The 7,581-nt window shown below is 32.6% G+C and overlaps 1 protein-coding gene across 1 annotated transcript in view; it reads left to right on the forward strand.

Annotated features, from left to right (window-relative positions):
• Window positions 1-2,592: 2,592 nt before the first annotated feature.
• The window catches only part of LOC107874295 (premnaspirodiene oxygenase), a 35,740-nt gene continuing 30,751 nt past the window's right edge, over window positions 2,593-7,581 (forward strand). Inside the window, exon 1 of the mRNA XM_047396740.1 lies at window positions 2,593-3,664. The gene's annotated coding sequence lies outside the window, so the exon portion shown is untranslated. The remainder of the gene's footprint in view (window positions 3,665-7,581) is intronic.

A 7,581-nucleotide genomic window follows, 5' to 3' on the forward strand; every position in this document is an offset into this window, starting at 1 on the left:
ATATTAGTAATACTTGTGTTAGTTATGCTTACACTTTTTTATACATTTTTTAATTTGATGTATTAAAAATAACACTAATTGCATGGCTTCTAATTTTTTTCTTATAAAGTATCCTAATGGAAAGAATGTGCAAAAAGATTTTAATGGACAATGTAACTTTAAACACACTAATGCATGCATTAGATCCATTACACCCTAATACCATGGGTTTTCATGCACTGGTAATACACTCTCCATTTTTACTTGTTTACTAATGAATTTCGATTTTTACTAATCATTTTGACATATCAATAAAATATATATATATTTTTTTTCGATTTTACCATTAATATTCATTGTTATTCTCCAAAATAATTTTAAGACACAATAGTAAACGTCAATTAATATGATATTATGGTAAATAGTCATGTTAATAATTATTTTTTTGATGAGTATGCCAAGTCAAAATGTGATAAATAAAAACGAATGAAGGAAGTATCAAATAAAATATATAACTAATACAAGTACTAATAATACATAGGATGGAAACACTATCAAATAAGAAACTAATAATACACTTATCAAATAAGAAACTAATAGTACACATAACTAATGCATACATTATTTTTTTAATATACTTAAATTAATACATACATAATTTTTTTAATACACTGAAACGCCCTTAAGTATATTGATAGTAAAAAGAGTATTATTACTAATATAGAAGTGACAATCAAGCTGCTGAAGTAGGTAGCTTGTGAATAACATGCCTGTTTTAATCATGATTTTACTATATCATCCTTAATTAATTATTACAAGTCATTTATGTATTACAAAATTAATAATATTTAATTAAAAAGGTAAAGTAGATATTTATGACACGTCTGCTTCAGCTGTTTCAACCATGATTTTACTATATCAACCTTAATTAATTATTTTATAAGTCAATTACGTACTAGAAAATTAATACTATTTAATTAAAAAAAGTAAATAGATATTTATGACATATCTGTTTCATCTACTTCAACCATGATTTTACTATATCATCCCTAATTAATTATTATAAGTCATTTATGTATTATAAATTTAATAATATTTAATTAAAAAAATTATAATAAACATACATGACATGTCTGCTTCAATCATGATTTTATTATATCACCTCTAATTAATTATTATCGAGCATCTAAGAATTATAAAATTGATAATATTTCATAAAAAAAAAAGGTAAAATAGAAACAAAATTATAAGTTAACTCTTGATATTTTTTTTCGCAAGTTTGTTTATAGTAATTTTACTATATTTCTTCTAATTACTTAACCATTGATGTTTTAAATTAACTTGATGACTTATATGAGGTCCACTTAAATTTTTTCCACAAGTACTTTTTATAGTAATTTTATTCTATCACTTCTAAATAGTTATTATAAGTCATTTAAGTATTAGATTATAAATAATATTTAATAATAAGGATAAAATAAATAAAGAATTATGAATTAAAAATGGTTGGATGAAGTACTTTGCAATAGTAACATTCGTGTCAAAAAGAAAGTATGAAAGTAGTACACCTACTGAGATTTAAATGATTAGATTGAAACAAAAAATAAAATACATAGTTGCGAGCTAAGATCCGAGTGATTAAAATATCAATTTTTATTAGGTACAACTAAATGAAGAATAAAATACGCAAACAAGGAAATTAAATTTTAATTTTTTAACTACTTTTTTATTTTGGTGGTCGACATGCTTGTCGACCATTGCTTGCTCCGTGATTTTACTATATCACCCCTAATTAATTATTATATGTCATTTACGTATTAAAAAATTAATAATATTTAATAAAAGAAGGTAAACTAGACTTTATGACATGTCTGATGCAGCCGTTTAATCGTAATTTTATTATATCACCTCTAATTAATTATTATAAGTTATCTAAGTATTAAAGATTAATAATATTTAATAAAAAAGATAAAATATACATAAAATGATAAATTAATTCTTGTTGTTTTAAATTAACTTGACATCTTATATGAGGCCCACTTAAATTATTTTCACAAGTATTTTTTATAGCAATTTTGCTATATCACTTTTAATTAGTTATTATGAGTCATTTAGGATATGTTTGCTTCGCTACTTCAATCGTGATATTTAATTGACTCTCAAAATTATATCAGTGTCACTTAAATTGAAATAAAAAAAAGTATTGTAAATTAGAATAATAAAAAACTTAAATTATTTAAAACTATTTAACTTTTTATGTCATTTTATGCATAAATTATAAATATATTTCTTTAACACTTAATGAAAAATCTAAACTTTAGGTAGTAAGATTATCAGAAGAATATAAACTGCGATTCAATTTTTAAATACACTCATATTATATATAAATATATCAATACTATTTTTGATAATTAATTTCACTGCTTTCATAATAATTTAAAAAGTATAATCTTAACATGTTGGGCACGAGCCTATTGCCACAAGTTTCACATATGAATAACAAAATTCATAATCTGAATCATGAATATTGCCAAGTAGATGTCAATATTTTAACTTTAAATTACTTTATGTCATTTAAATGAGCACACTATTTGTTGAATCTTGTGCCTTTCTGTTAACAAGAAATTAATCATCGTAGGAACTTAGAGAGACGCTCTCCCTTCTCTTTACTTTGAAAATTCCACTATGCCAATGACTAGTCCTTCCACCATTTAAGATCCAAATCTCACTCCACTAGACCCCCCTGATCCTAAATCACAGCAATTGCCCTCCTTTAAATCAAAATTACTTGCTTCGGAACTTGTATTAGACTTACCAATGGAGGATTGCTCGGATACAAATGGTACCGATAGTTCCAAGGATTCCATTCACGAAGGAGTCAAAGTATTAAAAATGGGGTAAAAATTATCGACCTCACCAAAGAAGATACGACTAGACTATGCTCTCCGTGAAAAAATTCCTTGATTATCAAATTGTTGGGTAAGAAGGTTATCCACCAGTATCTTCGAGAAAAATTGATGTCATTATGGAAAGTCCCAAAAGTTTTTCCCTCGATCGATCTTGGACTGGTATTTTACATTGCTAAGTTTGCTCAACCACACAGTGGTCCCAAGTTCTGCAAAATAGTCCTTGGTTTATCAATGATCGCTATCTATCAATCAAGAATTAGGAACCTAACTTTGTGCCACAGATTAAATGGGTCACCCACTCAGCCGTTTGGGTATGCCTTCCTTACTTACCAATAGAATTCTATGACGCCATACTACTAAAAAATATTGGTAACGCCATCGTTAAGTTATTGAAAGTTGATGCTTGTATAAGTGCAACTCTACGTGGCCATTATGCTCGGCTGTGTGTACAAATTGCAATGGATAAACTAGTTCTCAATACTATCCAAATCTGCAGCCACACATAAGAAATTTTATACGAGGGACAGGGCTATTTATGTACAAGTTGTGGTCGTTTAGGTCTTGTTCAAAAGGATTGCTCGTATCTACAACCTCCCCCTCAAGTGGATTCATCTTCTCCAACCCACTGTGGTGTATTGGATGCTCCTCTTCCACCATAACAGGAATGGCACATAGTTAAGTTTCCACCAAGAAGGAAAAATCATATACAAGGGAAATCAACTACACCTGGTTTGGAGACACAAACCAAAAATTCAACTTACGAGAAAAGTATCAAGGTAAATTCTCAAACTGAGCCAATTACAGGTATGCGTTCACGTCCCTTTAAATTTACTGCGAATAATGCTATGAACACGAAGCCAACTCCTTCCAAAAACAGAGGTTCTGGTATGCCTTATCCTCAGAGGGACAAGAAAAGATAAAATTGCCCTTCTAATGGGAGTGGGACTACAAAATTTAATATTTTAAATGCTGATAATATATTTTCTACTTCTACTGTTTCGCAAGTGAAAAGTTGTACTAAGGTAGGCCCCTCCATCGAAATACAGGAAGAAAAGTCAGACCCTTGTTTAAAAAATAAATATGCTTGTGGACTTTCTATGCAAATTCCTTTCACTCCTTCTAACACTCCCATCACTACTGACTCTCTTCGTTACGTGGAAACTTCCCCAAATAATCTTACTACAAAACCCTCTAATTTTTTACCTATTGATCTTCCTATTAGGGATCAAATGGCCTCTACTCTATCTCTTCCTCTTCATAATGATAAAACTCTCCACCTAGCAGAACATTGGACAACCACTGGTAACATGCATGATATGAAAAATCCCATATCAGATTCTACACATAACTTCACTGATATCCCAATAAACTCTAATGATCATAATTCCACTGAAAATTCACTTGCATTAAATTCTCATACTTCTCAGAAACCTAAATGCTCTTTCACTTCTGAGATAAATAAGCTCATATAGTTAGAAAATGGACAGAGTTCATCCCCTCCCACTACACCAAAAAGTCAAATTATTCCTTTTAACCTGTCTTCAGGCAATTTCAAATGGATCCACCATCTCAAATACTGCTGCAAGTGGCTCAGCATCCCCTAGTGTATGCTACACAACCTGTCTACCCACTCCATCAATCGCTGACTTGGATTGAAAAAGCAATCCAAGGACATGCAATACTCTTCTCAATGGAAATCAATGGAGTGGAGACTCTTATGATTCTTGAAAACCAAAACTTCTTAGCCTAACTGATTTCAGACGGTATGAAAAAAATGATCGAGCATTTTGTGAATCAGATGTGGCTTTCAAAAATTATGGATCCTTTAGTACCATCCACGGCCCCACAGTTCATCCATACTCTACAATCTCTATGGAACCTTCAACATTTACTGAATTAGTTCCCCAACATGAATGAAATTGCTCTAACACCGTTCTTTACACCTCAAGAAATAGCCAATGCTAATCCACTTCTCTTTTCATGGAATCCAATCCCCTTCTAGCACGGCCAATTTATGAATCTCCACACGCCAGTCCCTTTGGGATTAGGAGATCTAGGGGTCATACTAAAGAGGACAACTTTCTTCACGAAAATCTTAAGTTTTAAAAATACGGCACTCATGATCTTTCCCGAAGTCGAGGACAATAAATATATCCATCTCTGTCTAGTATCCCTTCCGAAGAGTTCATTTGACCTAAGGCCTTCCATAAATAGTGCTTTAGCAAAGTATGCAGTTATAATGACCCCAAAAATTTGACGTAGCCAATTTTCTTCGGGTGGCAGTGCACAACCTTCCCTTAACTATTTCCCTCCGATGAATCAAGCTACTTGTTTTATTATTTGGAACACCGGGGAAGTAAATAATGAAAACTTTAGGAGAAACTTCTGTGACCTACTCAACTCTCACAACCCGTGCTTTGTAGCTTTGTTGGAAACTAAGTTGTGTGACCACTTAAAACTCATGCATGATGGGGTGGTATAGTTTTGCTTTGGCATGTCAACTTTGTTAATGTCACTCGAATACGTCAAACCTCACAGGAGATCCATGCTATGCTTAAGGTTAGCCCCCATAATCTTTCTTGGTATTTTTCTACTATTTATGCAAGTGTTGATTATCATAACCGTAGAATCCATTGGAAAAATCTTATAAATTACTCCCACATTATTTCTGGTCAGTGGCTGGTAGCTGAAGGCTTTAATGAGATTCTCTCTCAATCTGACAAATGGAGTGACCATCCTATTAACACTTCCAGAAGTTTTGATTTTTGGGACTGTATCTAATCGTTCCATCTAATGGATTTAGGCTATAAAGGTAGTAAATATACGTGGTCAAATCATAAGAAAAATCTTAATCTCATTCTTTTGGAAAGACTTGATAGGGTCTTCATCACCAATGATTGGGTGGAAAGTTACCAAATGCCCATGTTACTCTTTTGCCTAAAATCCATTCTGACCATAACCCACTTCTTGTTTCCCTTACTAATCGATACTCCGGTAATGGTAGAAAACCCTTTAGGTTGGAAAAGTCTTGGATGGATTACCTAGAATTTAGTAATATTGTCAGTCAAAGTTGGGATACAAATAATATCACTCATGCTATTCGTATTTTTTGTGATACTGTCTTAAATTGGAGTAACCAAGTTTTTGGAAATATTTTCTGAACCAATAAATGACTCATTTCCGCCTGGCAGGGATTCAAAACTTATCGAACTATGCTTCTAGTAATTTTCTTCGTGACTTAGAATGTAGGCTTAAAACGGAGTTCAATGATATCCTTAAAAAGGAAGATGACTATTGGAAAATGCACTCCCGTATTAACTGGCTTAGAAAAGGGGACACTAATACCAAATATTTCCACGTATCTGTCCTTAATAGGTGAAGAAAGAACAAGATTTCCTATTTCAAAGACTCAAATGATACTTGGATTGTCGATCCTGGTGAGATCGCGAATTATGTCCTTACCTATTTTTCTAACTGTTTCACTACTGACCATATCTCTACTGATTGGTCCCTTTTAAGACGGTCTTAGACTAGCTTCCATAAGTTTAACTTTTCAGGATTGAATGCTCCTCTTCAGGATATAGAAATAACCCAGGCTGTGTTTTTCTTCAAGCCTTTTAAAGCTCTAGGACCGGATGGGCATCACCCCCACCTATTTCGGTCCCAATGGGGTATTGTAGGACTTTTGGTCAAATGAATGTGCCATGCAGTTTTCTCAACTCAGTCTCTCCCCATATGAATGATACTCTCCTGTGCCTCATTCTGAAGTTCTCTAACGCTAACTATTTAAAGAATTTTCATCCCATTAGTCTCTGTAACATTACTTACAAAATTATTACAAAGATTACTGTAAACCGTATTAAACCCCAACTTACTGCTCTCATTAATCCTTATAAAGCCAGTTTTTTAAAAGGATGACGTGCTTGAGATAATGCTATCCTCATCCAAGAGCTTGTTACTCATATAACGAGGTCTAAAAGTGAGGCATCTAGTCTTATCCTCAAACTTGATTTGGAAAAATCCTTTAATCGTGTCGAATGCTCCTTCGTCTACCGCACCCTTCTTTACTTTAAATTTTCCCCAAAGATTACTGGTCTCATTATGACTTCTATTTCTACCAGCAACATTGCTGTTCTGGTAAATGAAACCCAGACGAACTATTTCTCCCCATCTCATGGAATTAGACAAGGTGATCCTATGTCCCCCTACATTTTTATTCTTTGTATGGATCTTATCTCAAACTATATCTCTCATCTGGTAGATAATCTTCACTGGAATCCTGTGATTCTTGGTAGAAATGGCCTCTCTCTTTCCCACCTATTTTTTGCCGATGACCTTAACCTTGTTTATAAATCTAATGCTGCTTCCATTCAAAATATTCACAACTGTATAACTCGCTTTAACATACTTTCAGGCCAAAGAATTAATGCATCTAAATCTAAGGCCATCTTCTCTCCTGTTTGTCCTCAAAATGTTAGGTTTCTTATAAAGGACCTTTTTAACATTTCCACGGCCCAAGAGTTTGGAAAATATTTAGGGTTTCCTATTCTAAATTGAAAACCTAGACATACTGATTTCCAGTTCATTATCGATAATATGCATAGGAAACTTACTTCCTGGAAATCAAACTTTCTTTCTCTAGCAGGGCGGCTTGTCTTGATCAAGTCTACTCTTAATGCAATCCCAGCTTATA

The sequence above is a fragment of the Capsicum annuum genome, chromosome 1 (genome assembly GCF_002878395.1).
Source record: "Capsicum annuum cultivar UCD-10X-F1 chromosome 1, UCD10Xv1.1, whole genome shotgun sequence".
NCBI classification, from domain to species: Eukaryota; Viridiplantae; Streptophyta; class Magnoliopsida; order Solanales; family Solanaceae; genus Capsicum; species Capsicum annuum.